General features: G+C 43.9%; 1 long non-coding RNA gene across 1 annotated transcript; it reads left to right on the forward strand.

Moving 5' to 3' along the window:
- The first annotated feature begins 4,337 nt into the window (after positions 1 to 4,337).
- LOC138434043 (uncharacterized) lies at positions 4,338 to 23,210 on the forward strand. Its single transcript, XR_011254618.1, has 2 exons — positions 4,338 to 4,523; positions 22,175 to 23,210. It is a non-coding gene; the product is annotated as an uncharacterized lncRNA (long non-coding RNA).
- Positions 23,211 to 24,203: the final 993 nt, after the last annotated feature.

The following is a 24,203-nucleotide window of genomic DNA, read 5'->3' on the forward strand; positions in this document are numbered from 1 at the left end:
TCCCTTCTTCCATCTCCCACTCATCAGCCAGGGTAATTGATGAGAAATTTGGAAGGGGAGGGGTAAGGAACAAGGATGAAGGAGCAACAAGAATCTTATTTGATTGCTTCAGTAGTGATCTGGCATTGGGGTCCAAACTACCATTTGGGCCACTTCTGTGGATTTCTTTGAGAACCCACAAGGATTTCTGCTGCAAAGCTTCTAACTCAGGGTTGCCAGGTAAAATACAAAATGCCTAATTAAATTTGAAGCTCAGATAAACAATTAATTCTGTTTTTAAGTGTATCTCTATTTGAGATATCACATGTGACACACTGAAAACTTATGAGAACCCATTCATTGTTTACCTGAAATTCAAATTTAAATGGCCGCCTTGTATTTGTATTTGTTAATGTATTTGTTAATTCTGGTAGTTTTCACTGTGAGGTTAGGGTATGTGTGTTGGGGAAGGGGTTGCAGTAGCCCTCAGCCTCTGGTTTTTAAGCAGTCCATTTCTCTCTGCTGGGTCCCTTTGTCAGCCCTCCTCAGGCAGCTCTCTTGGGTGGGGTCCCTTTCAAGGAGGCTCCAGGAAGTCTCCCCAGCTCATGAGCCTCATCAGATCCATGGAAACCACTCACCTTTGTCTCACTGCCTTCGGGGACGGGGTTGCACTGGCCCCCACTTCTCCAACCCATCCTTACGTTTCCCCAGACACTTACAGGTACAAGGAACGCCACCCTTGAAGTCCTTCTGGCTTACCTGGAGGTGAGGGGAGGCTGCTGTTCCCCCTCCCCAAGGGAAGGACAACAGGGATGTGTGGACCCAGCCTCCAGCCAACCCTCTCTCTCCAGAGAAACCCCTGACTTGTCCTTCGGAGGCTGAAAGTGGGGAAGGGCTGAAGCTGACAGAGGAAGTTTCACCTTCTCCAAGCTTGACCTACCTGGGGTCTTGGCACCTCACTTGGAGACGGTGCTTCTTTGACTTTGAGGCCTCTGCTGAAAGTTCTATGTCACAGGGAAAAACTCCCTGTTAACATCCAGTCATATGACCTTCTTATGAATGATGGGCAAATGGGGTACAGTGGGAGCTGGGGAAGAACTCACTTAGCTAAGTCTCGGGCAATCAGGAAGGGCTTCCTGGAAGAGGAGCCCCCCAGCAGGCCCTCATCCAGTGCTACTCAAACTTTAAAGTGCCTGTGATCCCTGGGACTGAAAAAAAAGAGCAGATTTGAACAGATATACACCCTATATATAAAATAAATAAACAACAAGATTCACTGTTGTTTTACTGTAGCACAGGGAACTTCATTCAATATCTTGTAACAACCTATAATAGGAAATAACCTGAAGCTGTACAGCTGAAACTAACACAGTATTGTAAATCAAAAAGAAATTTAAAGAGCAGATCTGACGAATAGGTCTGGAGTTGGGCCTGAGACTCTACATTTCCTGCAACTCAGATGAACTCTGAGCAGAGAGGGGATTGCTCAGCTCCTGATGGGGAGGGCTGGCACTGCAGGCAGAATGGCAAGTGTGAACACAGAGGAGGAGTTCAGGATGGGTCAACGTGCCCTTGTAGATCCAGCCTGCAGGTCAGAGGCTGAAAGGGACCCAACCACACTGGTGAGAGGGGGATGCTCAGAAGGTCCAGAAGGGTCCCGACTACACCTGGCAAGGCTAGAACAGGACAAGCAGGCTGAGTGGGTTCTAACTGTCAGATCCTGTACAAAACCACTTTATGAGCAAGCCTACATAACTGCATTTCACAAAGCTGTGTGAGCATTAATTATGCAGTGAATCTGATGGCTTGACCACAAAGTGCCTGGGACACATGCATTCAAGTCTTAGTGGCCAATGCCAGCTGGCCCTGGCTCACTGTAGCTCACATACTTCTGTACCTCTCAACTTGCGCAGGAGATGTGAGTCACCTGCAAAAGTTCTACCATAGCAATGTGACTTCTAGCAGAGGGTCAGCAAACCATATTGCCTCACCTTGACTGTGGGAGGCAGAATGTGTGTCCCTCACCAATGCAATGCAAGATCCCTGGGTTTCGACCCCTGGGTTGGGAAGATCCCCTGAAGGAGGGCATGGCAGCCCACTTCAGTATTATTGCCTGAAGAATCCCATGGACAGAGGAGACTGGCAGGCTACAGCCCATGGGTTCACTAAGAGTCGGACACGACTGAAGCGACTTAGCACACACCTACAGATGTCCATGCCCTAATCTCCAGAACCTATGAGTGTTACCTCACATGGCAAAAGGGACTCTGCCAGTGTGATTAGGTTAAAGCTTTGAGGTGAGGAGAGTCACCTGGGTTATCCAGCTGAGCCCAATCTAATCACATGTGTCCTTAAAGGTGAAGAACTATTCCCAGCTGTGGACAAGGGGAGAGAGGTCAGGGAGATGGCAGGAGGAGGAGCCCTGATGCTGGCTTTGAGATGCAGTGGATCAAGTGGAAGAACCAGAAAGAAGCCTCAAATTGCTAAGGACAGCCCCCAGCTGACGGCCAGCCGGGAAGCGGACATTCAGCTGTACAACCCCAGGGAACTGAGTTCTGCTCACGGCATGGCCACAAAGGAACACGACCCATGTCGGTCTCCTGACCTACAGAACTGTATGTAAACTGTGTTGTTTGAAGCACCAGATTTGCTGCAACGGCCTGGAAAACCAAGGCCCTGCCAGGAGACTTCCCCCCTTCCTGGTGAGGGGAGAGCCTCTGGCCTGATGCTAGGAAGAGCTTCCCTGTGCTGTCACACCCAAATGCTGAAACTCCCCAGATGCAGCTGTTTTCTGAGAACAATGAGTTGCTTGTCAGCCTGAGGGAATGGGATGACAAATCCACTTTGCAAAAGCCCTGAGTGCCATCGGCAGGCCCTCCTCCCTCCATGGCACAATGGTCCTTGAAAACCGGCCTTCAGTCCTGCTCCCCATCTGGCTCCTGTGTCTTCTAGCTTTGTCCAGAAAGCCCTCTCAGTTCTGCGTAGGGAGCAAAGCTGTGTGGACGCAGTGCATGGAGTACCCACCCATCTCCCTCAGTGGTTTTGGAGAGGGACCCCTGCCTGGGTATGTCGATGGCGCCTTCATTAAACCCATGGGCCAGTTAGAGCAGCAAGGATTTGGAGCTGATCCAGCCCAATCGTGTCATTTTACATGAAAGGAAGGAAGAGGGAGAAGGAGGAAGCTGGAGTGAACAGCCAGAAAAATCCCTCTTCCAGTGGCAGGATTCCAAGGGATGGCGTGACATGAAAATTAGAAGGCGAGGAATGTTGAGAGCTACTGGACGCGGTGCCATCATCCAAGAGGGCATCCCTGAGGGCTAACAAAATCATAGAGCCCCAGGACCCCCCAAGGGCTCAGAGAGTGCAGCGGCCCGGATGGACACTTAGGGGGCGGGGGTGGGCTGGAACAGGGCTTCAGCGGCCTCTGTCACCTCCCCAGCAAGAGACCATGTGACCAAGGTCACCCGCCAGATAAACAGAGCTGCCCACACCTCAGAGTCCAGCTTCTGAGAATCGTCAATCTGTACAAGTTACTAAATGGACACACTGTTTCTTCCACACTGCAGATTGTTTTCTAAAGGTTGACTTAACCTAAAATAATTACTTCAACCAACAGTGACTGTCGGTCTCCCCTCTGCCAGGCACAGAGCATTCTGATTATCCCCCTTGAACCCCGTCCCCATGGGCTCAGGACGCCGTCCCCCTGGACCTCAGTTCCACAACCTCCCAGCCTGACACAGGAAGCGGCCTCTCTTGGCCTCTGACCTCTTCTTTCTTCCAGGATCTATTTTTGATTGTCCTCCTTGGCTCAATAATTACGTGGAGAATTCCAGGCCGGCCTCACAGGCAGACACCATCCCTCCCCCACCTTGGCCTGGGATGAGGCCGGATCTTGGCCCCGGAATAAAGCTGCAGGCCAGGCTCTGTAGGGGAGGGCGGCAGACGGTGAGATCCATGAAGACTGAGTGCAAACACTGCTCTCTGGAGCAGTCAGCCCCCAGCTAGACTGGGATGACAACCTTGACCTCCCATCATGAGGGTCCCCAGTTTCCCTAAAGTAGCCTCCGGGCCCTGCAGGGCCACTCCCTGCCGCCCGGTGATGATTCATTCCATTAGTGCCGGAGCTCCTCTGAAATGCTTTTTCATGCGGTGTGTTCAGAGCAAGGCCTCTGCCACCTGCAGCGGGTCTGTGCGGAAATTCGGGGAAACCGCAGAGAGTTTATTTCTGTCACCCATTGTTAGCTAAGAATATCCAGGTGTTCTAATAACGGAGGGACTAGGCACAGGAAAGCCTATCAGATGGTGGAAAGGATGCTGAGCTCAGGATAAGGAAAACAAGCCCCTGGACAGAGCTCAATGGTCTCAGCAAATCTCTTGTACTCAGTTCATTGGCCTCACTTTCCCCCTCTAGGGAGAAAAATGAGCCTGTGCGTAGTTGCTCTGCGGACCTGACGGCTGTGAAGACAACCCAAGACGAGAGCGTGTACGTGTCCCACCTTCTCTCAGGCCCCAGCAGCCAGAGGACAGACGAATTCACGGTACAGGTATGGCAGCTCATGCCTCCAGCAAACCCCCCGCCCCCAACCCCATCATGGAAGTTTCAGCAGAGATATTTGGGGAGCTTCTGGTGGCTCAGATGGTAAAGAATCTGCCTGCAATGCAGGAGACCCAGGTTCAATCCCTGGATGGAGAAGATTCCCTGGAGGAGGGAATGGCTACCCACTGCAGTACTCTTGCCTAGAGAATTCCACAGACAGAGGACTGGGCTACAGTCCATGGGGTCCCAAAAGAGTTACACACAACTGAGTGACTAACACACTGGGAGTGTCTCAGGAGAACCCACCCCATAAGTGCCTCAGAGGGTCTCTGTTCATGTATCCATAGCCCCCAGGAAAGGTTAAATTCCCAGGTTCTCAAAGCTGCAAAACCCAAGAGGTATCAAAAAGGGTCTGTCCCCTCTCAGATCCCCCTCCATCCCCACCCCCTCCCCTTCCCAGCAGGATGACATCTGAAGGCAGATATGCCAGGAACCCAGGAACCCAAGCTTCAGGCCAGGCCAGGGGAACGTAGCCACGCCAAGGGTGGGGATGCAGCACTAGGCCCTGGGCTGAGTCTCACACATGTGCCCACCGAATCCACAGGGCTGCCCCAAGATGAGCTTCATCCCCATCCTCGTTTTACCAAGGTCACTCAGCTAGTGGCAGCAGGTGCTAGGGCCATGTGGTAAATGTCATTTTGACTACTTAGCATCTAGATATACTTTAAATACATATATTTATTTATTTATTTGACTGTACCAGGTCTTTGGGGGCTTCCCTGGTGGCTCAGTGGTAAAGGATCTGCCTGTAATGCAGAAGATACAGGTTCAATCCCTGCGTCAGGAAGAGCCCCTGGAGGAGGGCATGGCAACCCACTCCAGTATTCTTGCCTGGAGAATCCCATGGACAGAGGAGCCTGGCAGGCAGGCTACAGTCCACAGGGTCACAGAGAGTCGGGCATGGCTGAAGCGACTAAGCAAGCAGGCATGTGCCAGGTCATTAGTTGAGGCTTGCAGAATGCTTATTTGCAGCATTTGGGATCTAGTTCCCTCACCAGGGATGGAACCTGGGCTGCACTGGAAGTGCAGAGTCTTAGCCACTGGACCAGGGATACATTTAATAATTATTCTATGCTTTCTTCTATAAGTTTTATAGTTCTCTTTTTAAATTTATACTGTTGATGTATATTAGTTTACAATGTTGTATTCATTTCTGCTATACAGCGAAGTGATTCAGTTATGTACATATATACATTCTTTTTCATATTATTTTCCATGATGGTTTATCACAGGATATTGAATATAGTCCCCTGTGCTGTACTATAGGATTTTGTTGTTTATCCATTATAAATATAACAGTTTGTATCTGTTTACCCCATACTCCCAATCTATTCTTCCCCTACCCTCTCCCCCTTGACAACCACAGATCTGGTCTCTACCTCTGTGAGTCTATTCTGTTTCATAGATAAGTTCATTTATCTCTTTTTTTTTTGACTGCCCTGTGTGGCTTGTGAGATCTTAGTCTCCAACCAGGGATTGAACCCAGGTCCTTAGCAGTGAAAGCTCAGAGTGCTAACCACTGAACTGCCAGGGGATTTCCTGTGTCGTATTTTAGATTCCATATATAATGATATCATATGATATCTTTTTCTTTCTCTGTCTGATTTATTTCACTTACTATGATAATCTCTAGATCCATCCATGTTGCTGCAAATGACATTATTTCCTTCTTTTTATGGCTGAGTGGTATTCCATTGTATATATGTACCACATATTTACTCGTTCATCAGTTAGTGGTCATTTAGATTGTATGCATGTCTTGTCTATTGTGAATAGCGCTGCTATGAACATAGGGGTGCATGTATCTTTTGTTTTTGTGTTTTTGGCTGGACTGGGTCTTTGTTGCTGCAAGACGGCTTTCTCTAGTTGCCATGCATAGGCTTCTCATTTTGGTGATTGTCTGTGGAGCACAGGCTCTAGGTGTGCGGGCTTCAGTAGTTGTGGCACAAAGGCTTCCTTGCTCTGTGGTTTGTGAAATCTTCGCAGACCAGAGATCGAACCCATGTTCCCTGCTTTGGCACATGGGCTCCTTTCCACTGTACTACCGAGGAAGTCCTATATCTTTTTGAATTATAGTTTTGTCTGGATATATGCCCAAGAGTGAGATTGCTAGGTCATATGATAGTTCTATTTTTAGTTTTTTTGATGCACCTCCATACTGTTCTGTATAGTGGCTGTACTAGTTTACGTTCCCATCAAGAGATAAGAGCGTTCTCTTTTCTCCACACGCTCTCCAATATTTATTATCTGTAGACTTTTTAATGATGTCCATGCTGACTGGTGTAAGGTGGTACCTCGTTGTAGTTTTGATTTGCATTTCTCTAATGATTAGCGATGATGAGCATCTTTTCCTGTGCCTGCTGGCCATCTGTATGTCTCCTCTGGAGAACTGTCTTTTTAGGTTTTCTGCTCATTTTTCAATTGGGTCGTTTTTTGCTATTGAATTATATAAGCTGTTTGTATATTTTAGAAATTAGGCCCTTGTCAGTTGTATCATTTCGGTTGTTCAAAACTTTGACCCTTGAGGGAGACAAGCCAGGACACAAGGTCCATAAGAGGTTCTATGAAGTGGCTTGAAGTGCTGTGACAAGCACGTCCCCCTTCCCCACCAGGTAGCTGGTCCCCAAGCCACCTCTTGAAGTGCCTCTCCCCCTCTGGTCCTGGCCCAGCCAGCACCTCCCAGCACCCAGTGATTCTGTGAATTACCCATTGATCCTCTTGTAAATCCTCTCCTGCTTAAGTTAACCAGAAACAGTTTCTATTTGCATCTAAATCCCAGACTGCTACAATGCTGAATTCAAACCCTGGTATCTCTTCCTGAAAATCCCATGTGCTTTCTAAAATACCATTCATGATACACTACTAAAGCTCATACAAATAGGACATCACTGTTATTACAGTGCTTTACACTGGACAATATTCTCATGAAATAAGTGATAGGGTGGTGGTGACTCTGGGAAAAAGCAAGCTCAAATCAATTACAGCAAGTTTTGAAAGGGAAAGAGCTACTCAGGTCAGGAAAGCAACAGTGTAAATAGGAACCACCCAGCTTGGTGGTGGGATTTTACTGCCTGAATTCAGCTGTAGTTTTTAAAAACTTCCTTTATGGTTTGTGTATGGTCATTGTTATGGAACCTTGAATTTATAAACCAGAAAAGACCTTAAAAATCATTTAACTTATTCACATCATTTCATAGTTAAGGAAGCTGGTAATGAGTCTAGCTACAAGACTTATGTCACCTTATACACCAAGGTAGTGACAGAACCAGGACTATGAGGCAGGGCAAAGGGGTAATCCCCCATAAAGAGTGGAAAATAGAGTATTAGTTTAATTAAATGAGAAACCAAATTGGACATTTGAACACGTTACATTTATAATAAAAAATGAAACAATTTTTTTTTAAGGTCTGGTTTCTGAGGTATCCCCAGATTTGGGATTGGTGTGGCTTGGAAAATACTTTTTATGAAGTATAGTTGATTTACAATGTTGTGTTAGTTTCAGATGTAGGGCAAAGTGATTCAGTTATATGTATATAACTGTACGCATATATGTAACTGAGCATACTTATATTCTTTTCCAGATTCTTTTCCCTTATAGGTTATTACAAAATATTGAGTATGGTTCCCTGTGCTATACAGTAGGTCCTTTTTTTAAATCTATCTTGTACATAGTGATGTGGATCTGTTAATCCCAAACTCCTGATTTATCCCTCCCCTCACCTTTCCCCTTTGTTAACTACAAGTCTGCTCTCTGTGTCTGTTGAGTCTCTTTCTGTTTTGTGAATAAGTTCATTCCTATTATTTTTTCAGATTCCCATACAAATAAAATCTTTTAAATAAGTTCTCTGTATGATTCTCATATGAAACCAGAATTGAGAATCCCCGGGTTAAAGCCTTAAGGGTCCCCACCAATGTATTAACTGGGAGAAGCGGTGTGATTTGCTGTTATTGTTGGATGAGTCACTCTTTCAGATTAGCTCCTGGGGGACAAGGAGGCTGACAAAATTCAACAGAAGACCTACTTGATGTGTTTTAGGGGACAGAAGTGAGTATCTCAAGAAGGGTACCTCAGGGACAGCCAGAGGGCCTGTATTAGTCAGCTAGGGCTGCCAGAGCAAACCATCACAGACTGTTGTGGCCTGAACAACAGAAGCTTATTCTGTCACAGTTCTGGAGGTTGGAAGTCCCAGATCAAGATCCAACAGGGTTCGGTTTCTGCTAAGAGCTCTCTTCCTGGCTGGCAGATGGCTACTTCATTGTCACATGGCCTTTCCTCTGAGTGTGTGTGGACAGAGAGAGAACTCTCTGCTGTCTCTTCTTATGAGGACCCGAATCTTATGGGATCAGGGCCTCACCCTTAGCACCTCATTTTGCCCTAATTACTGCCTTAGAAGACCCATCTCCAAATACGTTCCCATGGGAGATTAGAGGTCCAACATGTGAATTCACATATCGGGGGACACGAAATTCAGCCCTTAACAATACCCAAGAAGTGGAAAAGAGAGAAGAGGAAAACAGGCCAGCCCAGGGACAGACTCAGAGGCCTCACTTCGTCTCCAGAGCTGGCCCCATTTGCTCTATGTCTTCTTTTCTCCCCACCACCAAGCAAGGACTTGTAACTTAGGAACCCGCAGGCAGTTAGGATATTTGTTTTATTTGGAAGCCCCCAAATTATGTTTAAAAATAATTCTGGGTTTCTTAAGAAAGACAGGTTGGGGAAAAACATCTGGAATGAAATATATCCACAGACCGTTTACATAGACCAAAAGAGAAAAAAAAAGAAACCCACTCCAAATTATGCTATTCTTAACAGAGCCAGGAAAAGCGTGAACCCAAGGAGGTGGGCAGGGGATGGGCAGGGGAAGCAAACTAACCAGCTGTAAGAGAATGTGGAAGAAACTGGTGTGTGGGTGGGTCTGGGAGTCTTTGCTCTCACATTATGGAAAGAAAGAAGTTTCATTTAAGTAATTTTGAGCCTTTCTCAAAAAAAGTAATTTTTATGTGCGGTTCTAAATTACAGACTTGAGTCAACTCGGAGGAACTTCACACACGTTTGGTATCCAAGTTTGCCTCCTCCCCAAAGACGGTCTTTGTCCATGGTCTTTGTCCTGTCCCCACTAATACTGGTTGTCCTCTAAGAATACGTGTGTTTCTGGAAGATGTTTTTCTCAACAACTGTGTCACTGTGTGATGCTGTGATATAATAAGGAATATATATATGGTCTTTGTCCCTGGTTCCTGGCACAGGAGCATCTAAAACCCTTGGAATTTCCTGAATGATTGGGGGTGCCTTGGGTAAACTAATGAGTTTACTCTTGGATGAGGGTGTCATAGACAGCTTCAGGATGGACCAGCCATGGATTAGAGGGTTGGAACTTGCAGTCCAGCCTGGCCCACCTCCAGGAAGGGGAAAAGGGATGAGGGTTAAGACAATCACCCCTAGCCAATGATTTAATCAATCATACCTATGTAATGAAACCTTCATAAAAGCCCCTAAACCACAAGGCTCGGAGAACTTGCAGGTTGGTGACCACATTTAGGTCCTCAGAGGGTGGTGTGCCCAGAGAAGTTATGGGAGCCCCATGCCTCACCCCATATCTTATTCTATGCACCTCTTCTATTTGACTTTTCCTAAGTTGTATGTAGCCTTTGTATGAAACTAGTAACAGTAAATAAACTGTTTTCCTAAGTTCTGTGAGCCATTCTAGCAAACTATCAAGCTGAAGGACAGAGTCATGGGACCCCTCTTTATGACCAGTGGATCGTAAATACAGGAGGCTGGTGACTTCAGATTTGCAATTGAGTTTAGTCACTCCCCTGGTGGCTCAGACAGTAAAGTGTCTGCCAACAATGCGGGAGACCCAGGTTCAATCCCTGGGTTGGGAAGACTTCCTGGAGAAGGAAATGGCAACCCACTCCAGTATCCTTGCCTGGAAAATCCCATGGGCAGAGGAACCTGGTACAGTCCCTCGGGTCGCAGAGAGTCAGACACGGCTGGGCAACTTCACTTTCACTTTGTGTGACTGAGTCCTTAACCTGTGAGGTCAGACACTAACTCTTGGTAATTAGTGTCAGAACTGATTTAAATGGTGGGACACTCAGTTGGTGTCCAGGAAAGCAGAGGACAGCATTTTGTTGGTGTCTGAGTAATGGAACGTGAAGACAGTCTTTACTGTTTCTGCGTGTCTAGTGTACTGAATTGAGGACTGAAGCCTGCAAGAACTCTTTCAAAAGGACTGATGAAGGACCTGCAAGATGACAATAGTGATTCCTCGCTGCAAATCAGTTCACCAGGAAATGGCCTCGGGGATAAATCCTCACTGAGAGCCATTGTCCTAATAGTCTGTGTAGAGTCCTTTAGAAGGGAAGACAGCAGGAGGGAACCCGCGTTGCCAGGCATCTGTTAGGGGCCTCATAGAAGTTATGTCTCATTCTAGATCAGTTCCAAGAGGTTGTTATCATTGTGCACATTCCACACATAAGGAAGTTGAGTCTCAAAGAGTCTGGACTCCAGAATCAAGCCAATCCAGCTCCTCCACCCACTGGTTGTGATTTTGGGAAGTTACTTAACAATCTATGTCTTGGGCTCTTCATCTGTAAAATGGTGAGAACAACACATTCGCCATTATAGGGTACCCCAGGAGAAGGCAATGGCAACCCACCCCAGTACTCTTGCCTGGGAAATCCCATGCACGGAGGAGCCTGGTAGGCTGCAGTCCATGGGGTTGCCAAGAGTCAGACACGACTGAGCGACTTCACTTTCACTTTTCACTGTCATGCACTGGAGAAGGAAATGGCAACCCACTCTAGTGTTCTTGCCTGGAGAATCCCAGGGATGGGGTACCTGTTGGGCTGCCGTCTCTGGGGTCGCACAGAGTCAGACACGACTAAAGTGACTTAGCAGCAGCAGCAGGGGATAGAAGGAATACATTGTGTTTAGCAGAGAAATAAGCAATCAATAAATACTAGTTACCACTATTGTCATTGCTATGATTAAAAAGATGACATGGTTTGTTCAAATTCAAGTTGCTATTAAGAGTTGAAGCTGGGATTTGCATCATTGCCTTGATCCAAAGTATACATTCTCTTCATGACTCAGCACCGTCTTCCTAAGCTGAGAGTGAAAGACAGACAGAGACACCTTCCCCCGAGGAGTGTCACAGTAGCTAAGGGTGTGGATTTGGTTGATGTTACCTTCTGGCCACAAGGTTTATTCTATGGTTTTTGGTCAGATATAGGGGCTAGTTCCCTGGCACCTGCTGTAACATAGGAGGAGGCCTGGGAAAACCTGGCTGACTGTGCAGTGGGCAGGCCCAGTGGATGGGAACCAGGGCTGGGGACACTGGCTTGCCCGGTGCTGGAGGGGGTACAAGGTCTGAGCACTGTGTCTGTGAGCTCAGTGGGCCAGCAGCCCAGGACAGTTGGGGGAATGTAGTCAGAAAGGCAGGCCAACAACCCTACAGGCTGCTCCAGACTCACTGGGGAGCTGGTGAAGCACGGATTATTCATTTACCAAAAGGTTACCTTAGGTTAGGATTTATTAACTGTGATTTTTTAAAAAGAGCATATTCATTGACTCTCATGAAAACTTGAACCTCATGACAGTGTTGTTGGCACAATGTTCTAATCAAAGTTTCCCCTCAGTCCTATCCCCCGCCCTTTATTCCTGTCACTTCCCTTATTCAGCGAAGCTCCTTGCAACCTGTCTTCTCTCTCTCCTTCCCACTCCTTCTTCACTGACGTCTGCCTTCCACCCCCACCTCTTCCTTGAAATTGTCTGGCAAAGGTCATGACTGAATACTGAATTCTCAATCCCAGGCATCCTTTCCTACCCACTGCTTACTCAGTCAGCTCTGGGGTACTTGGTGCCATCACCCTCTGTGGCAGTCTGGAGGGGTTCTCTTCCCTTGGAGCCTGGGACCCTCCTCTCTCCCCACCCCAACTGGGCCACCATGGGGGCCTATTCCCAAATGATGGTGCTCACTCCCCAGGATTCTTTCCTTTCCTCCTTCACTTCCTCCTCCAGACACTGTCCTTATGACCTGTGCTACCATCATAAACCGCTAACTCCAGAGCAGGTTGGAGACCTGGGCTGCAGATCCATGTCTTTAATTGAATTCTGGGTAGTTCTACCTGGAATCTCACAGGTACCTCTAGTTCAATTTCTTCTAAACTGGATTCATCCTCATCATTTTCAAACCCACCCTCTTTTATCTTGTGCTGCTGATCCTGGTGACCGATTGTGCCACCTGTCCAGCTACCTTGGCAACTGAGAAACCTGGGTCTCACCTGGATCACATAATAAATGATTGAGTGATGTTCCTTAGTATCTCAAGGATCTCTGTTCTCTTTTATATCCACAATTTCCACCCTGGCTCAAGCACTTATCATAAACTTCTGGGTTATTACAATGGTCTGAAACTGATCCCTCACTCCACCCCCAGTCTATGCTCCCCTATCATTACCATGGACTTTATAAAACATGAAGGCAATCATATCTCCTTCCATGGTTCTCCTCTGCTGCCAGTACCATCTACGGCACACAAATGCAAAGGCGATCCACATCTCCACTCTAACTCCTGTTCTTTCCTCTAGATTATACTCTCCCTCTGTCTGTTGCAAACAAGACACTGCTATAGCTTTGATGATGTGGGTGGCTTGCATTTATGTATAACACTTTCGATCTTTATAGCTCCATGGTGGGAGGCCAATATTAAATGTGGCTGGGCTTACTGAAACCTCCAAATTCAAATTTCCATATCTGCAAAATGGAGACATATGATTTATTCAGAAGGGAGATGGGAGGAGTACATTAATGGACATGACACATGTTAAGTGTCCAGTCAGTGGTAATAATTCTAAGTGCTTCATATTTGCTGGTTCTCTTCATCTTCGTAATAATCCTTTGCGGTAAGTACATATTCTCAGTCCCATTTTGTGGATGCAGCAGAAAGCACAGGGGGTTTGAGTAGCATATTGGTAAGCTAGGACCACAGACTCAGTGGCCTAAACAACATAAGTTTATTTCCCCCCCCACTCTGGAGGTTAGATGAGCAAGATCAAAGTGCAAGCAGTCTGTTTTCTCTTGAGGTCTCCTTCCTTGGTTTGCAGATGGCCACCTCCTGCAGTGTGTTCATGTGGTCCTCTGTGTGTGTGTGTGTGTGTGTGTCTACATTTCTTCATCTTGAAAGAACTTCAAGGAACTTCAAGAAAGAACTTCAAGAAAGAGCCAGGGACTTCCCTGGTGGTCCAATGGTTAAGACTCCACTCTTCCAATGCAGGGGGTGTAGACTGGATCCTTGGTTGAGGAATTAAGATCCCATGTGCCATGCAGTACAGCCAAAACTAAAAGTTAGAGAAAAAGAACACTAGTCACACTGGATGAGAGCCCCTCCTTAATAATCTCATTTTAACTTACTGTTTAGAGATCTCCACCTCCTAATACAGTCACATTCCGAGGTATTATGGATTAGGATTTCAACATACGAATTTGGGGGAGGACGTAATTCAGCTCAGAACAAGTACCTTATCTAATAACACCCTGATTGTTTTCAAGGACGGGACTAGAATCCTGGCAGGGCAGCACAGGACACCCTGCCCTTAACCATGGTGCAAACCTACCTCCTCCTGACTTCAGGTCATTCACTTTAATCCATTTACTCTAACTAAATGCACCAGAGTTTCTAATAAGCATGTTACAAATTACTTTGAGGCAGACACAAAAATCTAAGAACTAATTTCTAGAATGTTAGTATAAGGTCAATAACATGTCCTCAACCATACTGAAATACCTCCACTTCTTCTTCTTCTTCTTTTTTTTTAAAAAAGGCTCTCTTTCTCCACTGAATTGATCCAGTAACTAATTGGTTTGACATCATTGATACTCAAATAATTCAGAGCAAAATTAAAGCTCTCACCTTGTACATGAAGGAGTTTGGAAAGAGCTTCAAAGACACTTTGACATTTTTTGCTCTTTTCAAAACTGCCATTTTATGTTGTCTTCACTTCACAGGAGCTTTAAAACAGGACCACTTGTGGCTGCCCATTTGGTTAAACTTGTCTTTTATCTGGAGCAATGTGCTCCACACTCACAGGATTTATCTAGTTTCCACCTCCCCCCGCCCCCCACCATTGGGTTGGATTTTAGCCAAACTTTCAACAATCCTGGGGCAGCTTTAAAGGTATATCCCAAGAACCTTACGTCAACACTCACAAGTCTCCCGTACTTGGTCTCAACTGTATGAATACCTACAGATTTACTCCTCATAAAGAGAGGGAGAATGAGTGTACAGGCTTTTAGGTCAATCCTTTCTCCACTGGTCTGAGCAGTTTTTTGGGGCAGGTGCTGTGTTGTCTTCATCTCTGCAAACCCCAATCCTGGCATGATGCCCAGTACACAGGCACCAGAAGGCACTGAACTAAGTCAAGTGCTCAATCCTGCTGGTGGGGTTAGAGGTCCTTGGATCCCTTCTGCTTCAACCAGGATTTAGAATAGAGGTGGGGTGGCAGAATAGCCCCAAAGGACTGGTCAAAGCATCCTCTCGTAAAGGAAGTTGGGTGGTAGAGATGAACTTAGATGAGGGTTGATGGTATTTGAGAAATAGTCAAGTTGTTGGAAAACATATAGCTTCCCCAAATGACTAAGTTGGAGGGCAGTATCAATTTAAATGTGTAGATTCTGATATATCCTTGTAAAAGAAAGATCCCTTACAGTTATGCTTTATAGTGACATCTGCTCCCTCTTCCCTATACACCAAATGAAGATACAATTGCAATTATCTCCTGTTGGGTTTGTTTCTCCTCTTTTCCCCCAGGGATCAGATCAGTGTTCCTGTAAAATCCTTCCTTCCCCTTCTGCATCCCCTAAGCATAAACATTCATATATGAAAAGATTCTGATACATATGATCACTCCAAACATCATATGCCCAAAACAGAAACAAGGCACAGCCTTGGAAAAATTCTCAATTTACTACTGTGATGAAATTGGGATATCTTAAAGCACTAAAAAAAAAAAAGCTTAGAACAAAGAGCCAGGTGTAGAAGAAGTGGTAACAATCTAGGGTGTTGAGCCTGCCTGCTGGAGGTACAGCTAGAAGTGTGACAGCTGTCAGTCTGATGGTGGTTATTTATTACTGTTTAAGAGAGAGACACCTGCATGGAGTGGGTGTGAGCATCACATTGCTGGACGGAATGCTCCATCACAGAGCAGGGCTTCACCCCCTGTTCCCTAAATAATCGTCTCAGGCCTGAAGACCTTCATCCTGGAAGGAGGATATCATTGTAACAAACATCAGTGTCTGGCCCCAGGAAAGGGGAGTGGTTTGCTTTTAAATTTGTTTTAAAAGGAGAGTGATATTTGCTTTATAAACCAGTTTGCAAAAAAAAAAAAAAAAAACCCACATTTATCTCATAGGTAGTACCAAGTGCCTGATCATGTGGATGTTCTGATAAGATCAGAGTTTGCCTCTGGGGAGCTGAGGCCTGGGACCCTGGCCCTGATGGCCCCACAGGGCTGTGACTGAGGGGGCAGAGGGGTCCACAGGCCGCCTGCTTAAAAGCACAAGAACAATCTGTGTGTCCTGTCACTACTGCACTGGTGTGTTTTTGGATCTCCTGTCTTCTTCGTGCCCCCACCTTCATGCAGAGCATGACAAAGTGCTGCCCTGCAGAGGGTGTGTCACCAGCTCACAAGTACAGAAATTCAGATTAAGCAGTTAAAACCTTTAAGAGAAATAAAACAGAGAAAATAATTTCTGTTGAGCAGTGGGGCTTAGATTTTATAATATGTCTTTGTTTCCTCATTTAATTTTCTCAGAATTTCTTTTTATTTGTATTTTACAAAAACGTGGGTCCACGAAGACTGGTCCTTCCACCCCAGGCAGTTTGAGAAGCGCTGATGTAGGATTCAGGGAGTCCCATTTTCCACTGATGTTCTGTTACTTCCAGTGCCTGTCCAAATGGGAGCTGTGGGTCTCCACCCTGTTGCACAGCAGGCTCACCCTGGAAGCTGAAAGAAATACCTACATCCATATCTAAAGAGAAGTCTGGGATCCATCCCAATCAATTAAGCATGGAGGTGGGGTCAGGGTAGGGCAAGGCTCCTATATTTATTAAAAAATGCCCTTGATGTTTCTAATGTGTGACCAGGGATGAGAATCCTTAATGTGGGCCATAGCTGATCAAGGAGCGCTGGTTGAATGAATGTTTAAACATGTCAGCCAGCCACCAGCAGGCATTTATTACACACCTGAACCACACCTGAAAGTGGTGTCCCAGGTGCTGAGTAACAGACTACAAAGGCACGAATATTAACCCAGATTTTCTAATGTGATGTGAAAGCCTCTTCGGACAAAGCCAACATATATTAAAAAAAAAAAAAAAAAAGATAAGCCCAGTAAACCCACAGGATTCATTTACAAATTAATCTACACTTACACTCCATGAAGAAATGGAGTCCCTTTTCCCCCCTTAAGCAGTTTATGCAATCATACTCCACCTAATGGGAGATCGCTGAGGCTGGGGCTGCCATTTGGTCCAAGATGCCGCTAGATGTCACTCAAGGTCCCTCAGGCTTCCCTCTGCCCAGCCTTCAGTTCCTCACTGGATCATTTTCCTCTCCAGCCCTGTGCTGTCCCTGGCATCCCAGGCCCACCTCGTTCATTCATTGACTCAAGAAGAATAACCAAGGGCTGATTATATCTCAGACATTAGGTCAGGCTATGATGAAATAATGGTGACACAGCCAGGGTGCCCGCCCTCAAGGGGTTTAATCTGTGAAAGCACATCTCAGACTAATTAGTATTGTTTGTGTACTTATCCATTCTCCCTCAACTAGAGGCTCTCACACCTTTTTGACCACCACATCCAAAACAGGAAAGAGATTTCACATCAAAATTCACATACACACAAGCATAAACCTGAAGTTTCACAGTCCTTTGTTTACCTTCACTCTGTTTTCTTGTCTACTCTAGTTCATTTCTCTTTTCAAAATCCACTAAATTGATTTCAAAACCCTCTGATAAGTCACAATCTAAGAATGAAAAATTCTTGCCTTGAGGGCAAGGGCCACCTCTTACCAGTGGCTCTCAAATAGTATGTGAGCAATGCATGCGTTTTTAAATAAATGAAAATTATGAGAACTAATTTGCATTAATATTTACATTAAAAAGACTTATAGGTTAAGCGACTTATGGATGATCAGTGTCCTATGAATGTACTTATAAAGATTAATTCACCTACATCTACTATACATCTACAAATAATTTTTTTCAGATAATATATAGATCCTAAATTAGACACACCCTATATGCTATTAATACAATTTAGTATTTTAGTCATGATCTGGGGCTTGTATATTTTATTATTTTTCTTTTAAAAAATTTTATTTTATTGAAGTATAGTTGATTTATAATGTGTTCATTTCTGCTGTACAGCAAAGTGATTCAGTTATACATATATACATTCTTTTTTATATTCTTTTCCACTGTGGTTTATCACAGGATATTGAATAAAGTTCCCTGGGCTATACAGCAGGGACTTTGTTGTTTATCCATTGTATACATACTAGTTTGTACCTGCTAGTCTCAAACTCCCCATCTTTCCCTCCCCCCCTCAGCAACCACAAGTTTGTTCTTTATGAGTCTGTTTCATAGATAAGTTCATTCGTGTCATATTTTGGATTTCACATATAAGTGATGTCATATGATGTTTCTCTAGGTCCATCCATGTTGTTGCAAATGGCATTATCTCATTCTTTTTTATGACTAAGTAGTATGCCATGGTATATATGTACCACATCTTTATCCATTCACCTGTCAATGGACACTCAAGTTTCTTCCATGTCTTAGCTTCTGTGAATAGTCCTGCTATGAACATGGAAGTGCATGATGCCCATAGTGGGATTGCCAGATCATATGGTAACTCTATTTTTATTTTGCTTTTAGAAACCTCCATACTGTACTCCATAGTGGCTGCACCAGTTTACATTTCCACCAACAGTGGAGGAGGTTTCCCTTTCTTCCACATCCTTCCCGGCATTTATCATCTGTAGACTTTTTAATGATGGCTGTTCTGACTGGTGTGAGGCAGTACCTTCATTGTAATTTTGATTTGCATTTCTCTAATAATTAGTGACACTGAGCATCTTTTCACATGCCTCTTGGTCACCTGTATGTCTTCTTTGAAGAAATGTCTATTTAGGTCTTCTAGGGGGCTCAAATATTTTAAAATCATACAAGTAAAAGTATGTTCATTTTGGAAAAAAGTTAGAAATTCATGCTTTCAGATATTATAACTTATTAGAAACTCTAATAGCTTAAAAGTTTGATATTAGACATGGTGACTCATACAGTAATAGTTTTCAAAGATGATCACAACCTCATGCACAGGGTCACTGTGTGAATACATAGCTGACATGGTGAAAGAGACTTTGCCAATGTGATTAAATGAAGGCTCTTGAGATGGGGAGATGGTATTGTGTTGTGTGGGTGGATCCAATGTAATCACAAGGGTCTCTATAAGAGACTTTATAGAGGGCTTTAGAAGACAGAGAAGGTAACGAGACCCAGAGATCTGAAGATGCTAGGCTGCTGCTTGTGAAGATGGATGCAGGGGCCATGTGACTTCTAGAAGCTGGAAAAGACAAGAAAAGAGATTCTCCCCTGGACCCTCCAGAGGCACACAGCATGTTGGTCCATTTTAGATAATTCTTATGTCCAGAACTGCAGTTTAATAAATTTGTGTTTTAAGCCACTGAAGTTGCAGTAATTTGTTATAGCATCAAGAGGAAACTTATACACAGAGGAAAGATAGTTAGCTCTGTGCAGTAATCTAAAAAAATCCCTAATTCAAAATTTTGAATTTAGCATTTGAAAAAAGAAATTTACTGTTTGTGTGTGTGTGGGTGTAATGGAGTATTCAACAAGGTAATAGTAAGACAACTAGAAAACCATTAAAAAATTAAGCAGGATCCCCCACCTCACTCCCCAAAATTAAGCAGGATCCCTATTTCCTTACACCAGAATTATTTCCAGATGGGTCAAGACTTAAGTATTTAAAAAAACCTAAAAGTACTAGAAGAAAATGGTTTTTTCTTCTTTTGTTGTTGTTTATTTTGGACTGAGGAAAACACAAAACCTAGAAATGATAAAGAAGAAATTAATAATAACACACATAGTTGATGGGTGCAACTGGTAATCAAGTTGGCAATACTTGTCAAAATTAAACATATCAGATACTTCAAGCCAGCAATTGTATTTCCAGAAATTTGAAAGAAATGCTTTTATTTATGTACAAAGCTTTGTCATGAAAATGTACTTTACAGCATTGTATGTCATAGTAAAGAACCAGAAATGGCCTAAATGTTCCCCACCTTCATTTTTGACTATGCTGGACCCTAGTTCCTCGAACCTGTGCCCCTCTGCATTGGGAGCTTGTAGTCTTAACCACTAGACCACCAGGGAAGTCCCTAAATGCCCAGTAGAGAAGATTAAATACACTATGATACAGCCCTTTGAAAGAATGACATATATCCATATGTTCTATTAAGAACATTTGTAAGTAAAATATAGTAAGTATGGAAAAAAGACATTGATTGTAGTTAGGGGGAAAAGATATTAAGCTTATGAACGCAGAGAAAATTCTGGAAGCACACTCAAGAAGCTGTGAATACTGCTTACCTTTGGACGCTGGTGCTGGGAGTAGGAGGAAGTCTTTGATTTTTTAAATTTTACATTTTTCTGTATAGTTCTTGATCCCAGGGATTGCTAACGTGGATCTTTTCCTGCTATAGAAAGGAAGGGAGGGAGGGAGAAAGAAGAAAGAAAGAGAAGAGGGAGAAGGAAGGAAGGAGGGAAAAGAGAGATTGAGAGAGAAGGCAGGGAAAAAGGAAGGAAGGAAGGAAAGGAGGGAAGGAAGAAGAAGAGAAAGAATAAGAAAGAATTGCTGGCAAGTGAGGAGGAAGCAGGTTATATCTAAAGAGTGACCAGTCTGGGTCACCTGCCTTAGAGATACAAGTTATGTAATTTTTAAAAATAAATACCTATTTTTAAAAAGTACATTCAAAGGAACTCTACGGGTTTTTTCTTTTTTCTTTTTTTTTATCAGAGTATAATTGTTTTACAATGTTGTGTTAGTTTCTGCTGTACAACAAAGTGAATCAGCTATGTGTATACTTACATCCCCTCTCTCTCGAACTTTTCCTCCCACTGCCCCCACCCTTACCCCCGATACCACCCATCTAAGTTATCACAGAACACGGAGCTGCAAAGGAGCTCTACGATTAAAGAAAGCCCAAGCCATAGAGTTCTAAACTTCTTGGGAAAATGTATGACACTTCAAAGGTTTAAGTCTGAATTTGTTTGTCTTGTTTTGCTTTGCTTCAAGTTATGTCTGAAGATTCCAGACAGATGAAAGAATGAAATTAATCCAGCTAAGGCAGACAGATATCCAGTTAAGGTCACATGTCAGAGACCAGGTGTTTGAAACCCTGTTTTCCTTGTATGACCCACCTCACCAGCTTAGGTGACAAAACCGGGTCACTTTAAGTCACGTGTTTTTAATGTTAAAATTCATACCACTCTGAGCTCCACACAGCAAGCCAAGTCTAGCTTCCCGTGGGGTTGTCCTCCTCAGAAATCCCCAGTGACCCAAGAGTTTATCATTCTTCCAAAGGGGTCCTCCTAAGTTGTTGATGGGGAGGCTGGGGCGGGGGGAGACAGTGGTTGGTGAATTGGCCACAAGGCCTGATCAAAGCTCCTTCTCTGCTGCCTTGCAGCTGCCAGAGGTCACTGCCACAGCACAGGCAGCCTGGCTTGGCTGCACAAGCTAGAACGGATGCCTTTTCCATTCTGGCTATAGCTACCCGGGGTTGGGAGTCAGTCACGCAGTGCGAGGCCAGTCCTTTCTGCCAACACCCTCCAAGTGTGGACACAACCCTTGCTCCTCACTCCCAAAGCACAGCCAAGAGCAGGCACAGACAAAGGGGAAAAGTCACAGTCAGCAGCACTGTCTGCCAATATCTAGGAATGTTTGCTGCCACTTTGAACTGAAAAAAAAATCTTGCTCTCAATGTAATATTAAATTATTTAGATTATGTTTCTTTGTTTTATGTAAACATAAGATTAGGTATAAAGTACTCATTCTCATAGCCCTTCTACATCTATAAAATGACAATTTTGAACATTTTATTAATAAAGTTAAAAATTCAATTAATGTTAAGTATGTAATGTAAACGATGTTTTGCTGAAATTAATTTTTTTTTGTAATGAGATTCTGAAACTCACTGCTGTGGTAGGGTCTATTTTTTTAATTTTTATTTTTATACTGAAGTATAGTTGATTTACAATGTTGTATTAGTTTCAGGTATACAGCAAACTGGGTTAGTTATACATATTTGCATATCCTTTTCAGGTTCTTTTCCCATATAGGTTATTACAGAGTATTGAGTATAGTTCCTTGTGCCTTACAGTAGGACCTTGTTGTTTATCTGTTATATGTATAGTAGTGTGTATGTGTTAATCCCCACTTCCTAATTTATCCTTCTGCCCCAATGGTGTTGTCTTTTTTAGACATGAATTTCTGTGAAACTTTTGCACAGGGTACCATGAGGAATATCAATAACCTCAGATATGCAGATGACACCACCCTTATGGCGGAAAGTGAAGATAAACTAAAGAGCCTCTTGATGAGAGTGAAAAAGCTGGCTTAAAACTCAACATTCAGAAAACTAAGATCATGGCGTCTGGTCCCATTACTTCATGGCAAACAGACAGGGAAGCAATAGAAACAGTGAGAGACTTTACTTTTTTGGGCTCCAAAATCACTGCAGATGGTGACGGCAGCCACGAAATTAAAAGATACTTGCTCCTTGGAAGAGAAGTTATGATCAACCTAGACAGCATATTGAATAGCAGAGACATTAGTTTTACAGCAAAGATCCATCTAGTCAAAGCTATGGTTTTTCCAGTAGTCATGTATGGATGTGAGAGTTGGACTATAAAGAAAGCTGAGTGCCGAAGAATTGATGCTTTTGAACTGTGGCGTTGGGGAAGACTCTTGAGAGTCCCTTGGACTGCATGGAGATCCAACCAGTCCATCCTAAAGGAAATCAGTCCTGAATATTCATTGGAAGGGCTGATGCTGAAGCTGAAACTCCCAATACTTTGGCCACCTGATGCAAAGAACTGACTCATTTGAAAAGACCCTGCTGTTGGGAAAGATTGAAGACGGGAGGAGAAGGGGACAACAGAGGATTGAGATGGTTGGATAGCATCACTGACTTGATGGACATGAGTCTGAGTAAACTCCGGGCATTGATGATGGACAGAGAGGCTTGGCGTGCCGCAGTCCATGGGGTCGCAAAGAGTTGGACATGACTGAATGACTGAACTGAACTGAGCCATGAGGACATTTGACCATCTCCTAGTTAGAAGGCTGTTGTGCCTACAAAGAGTATTCTATTTTTTTTCTGATTAGCTCAAGAAATGCAAGTTATAATTCTTGGTGCCAAATACAAAATCAAATGCCAGCATTTGATGACAAGTTGGTCATCAAAATTATCCAGAATAGGCATCGATTACTTTTTATAAAGATTATAATTTAAATAAAAACAAACATTTATCCATTTTGATAGATAATTTGCAGATGGTATGATTCAATGTATATGAAATGCCCAGAGTAGGTGAATACCTGGAGGCAGAAAGTAGATTAGTGGTCAGGGGCTAGGGGAGGAGGGAATGAGAAGTGACTGCTAATGGGTATGGGATTCCATTTGGGGGTGATGAAAATATTCCAGAATTAGGTAGAGGTGATGGCTGTACAACTTTGCAAATATACCAAAAAGCACTGTAGTATATGAATTATAACTCAATTTTTAAAAAGTGACTTCATAGTTTTCCTAAAGAATAGTAGATAGATAGACAGTCCATTTACCTAAAGGACTCATCCTGTGGAGTTTTCCAAAACAAAGGGCATCCCTCTCTTGCCTCTCCAATCTTGAGACTCCAGTTATACTTATATTACAATCAAGATTTCTATTTGTATAGAAGGTCACTGTGCTTTATGGATGAGGGTAGGCAGAATGGGCTGAGGGAGAAGTTCTGGAGATATGAAGGTTAGTTGGAGGACTAGTTATAAAGCTCTACAGGACATCAACAAAGACAAATTCAGATCAGGTGAGTGTCACTCAGAGTCACAGCAATTTACCAGATTTGGAGCTGGTACTGGTCTCAAGACCAGCTGGAGCTGGTCTCAAGTACCTTCTCCAAATCGTACCAATTAAAGATTTAAGCATTTCGTTCTCCCAACAAACTTTTTTGACACTGGACAATGTCACTGTCACCCGGCATCAGAAGGGATACAAAGATGACCAAGACAAGATCCTTGACTCCAGTAGCTCCCCATGGATAGTGGGGATAAAACCTGCACAGGGATAAATATCCTATAATAAAAAGAACACTGTAAGAAAAAGGAGGTATAAACCTAAAAGTATCATGTCAAAGAGGAAGAAATTCTTACTTTTGGTAGAAGTAAGATCCATTGTTGGAGGATGACTGAGTGTAGACAAGATGGAGGTGAAGGGAAGAGCATTTCAGTGGAAGGAACAGTATGAATAAAGGCACAGAGAA

The sequence above is a fragment of the Ovis canadensis genome, chromosome 2 (genome assembly GCF_042477335.2).
Source record: "Ovis canadensis isolate MfBH-ARS-UI-01 breed Bighorn chromosome 2, ARS-UI_OviCan_v2, whole genome shotgun sequence".
Taxonomy (NCBI): domain Eukaryota; kingdom Metazoa; phylum Chordata; class Mammalia; order Artiodactyla; family Bovidae; genus Ovis; species Ovis canadensis.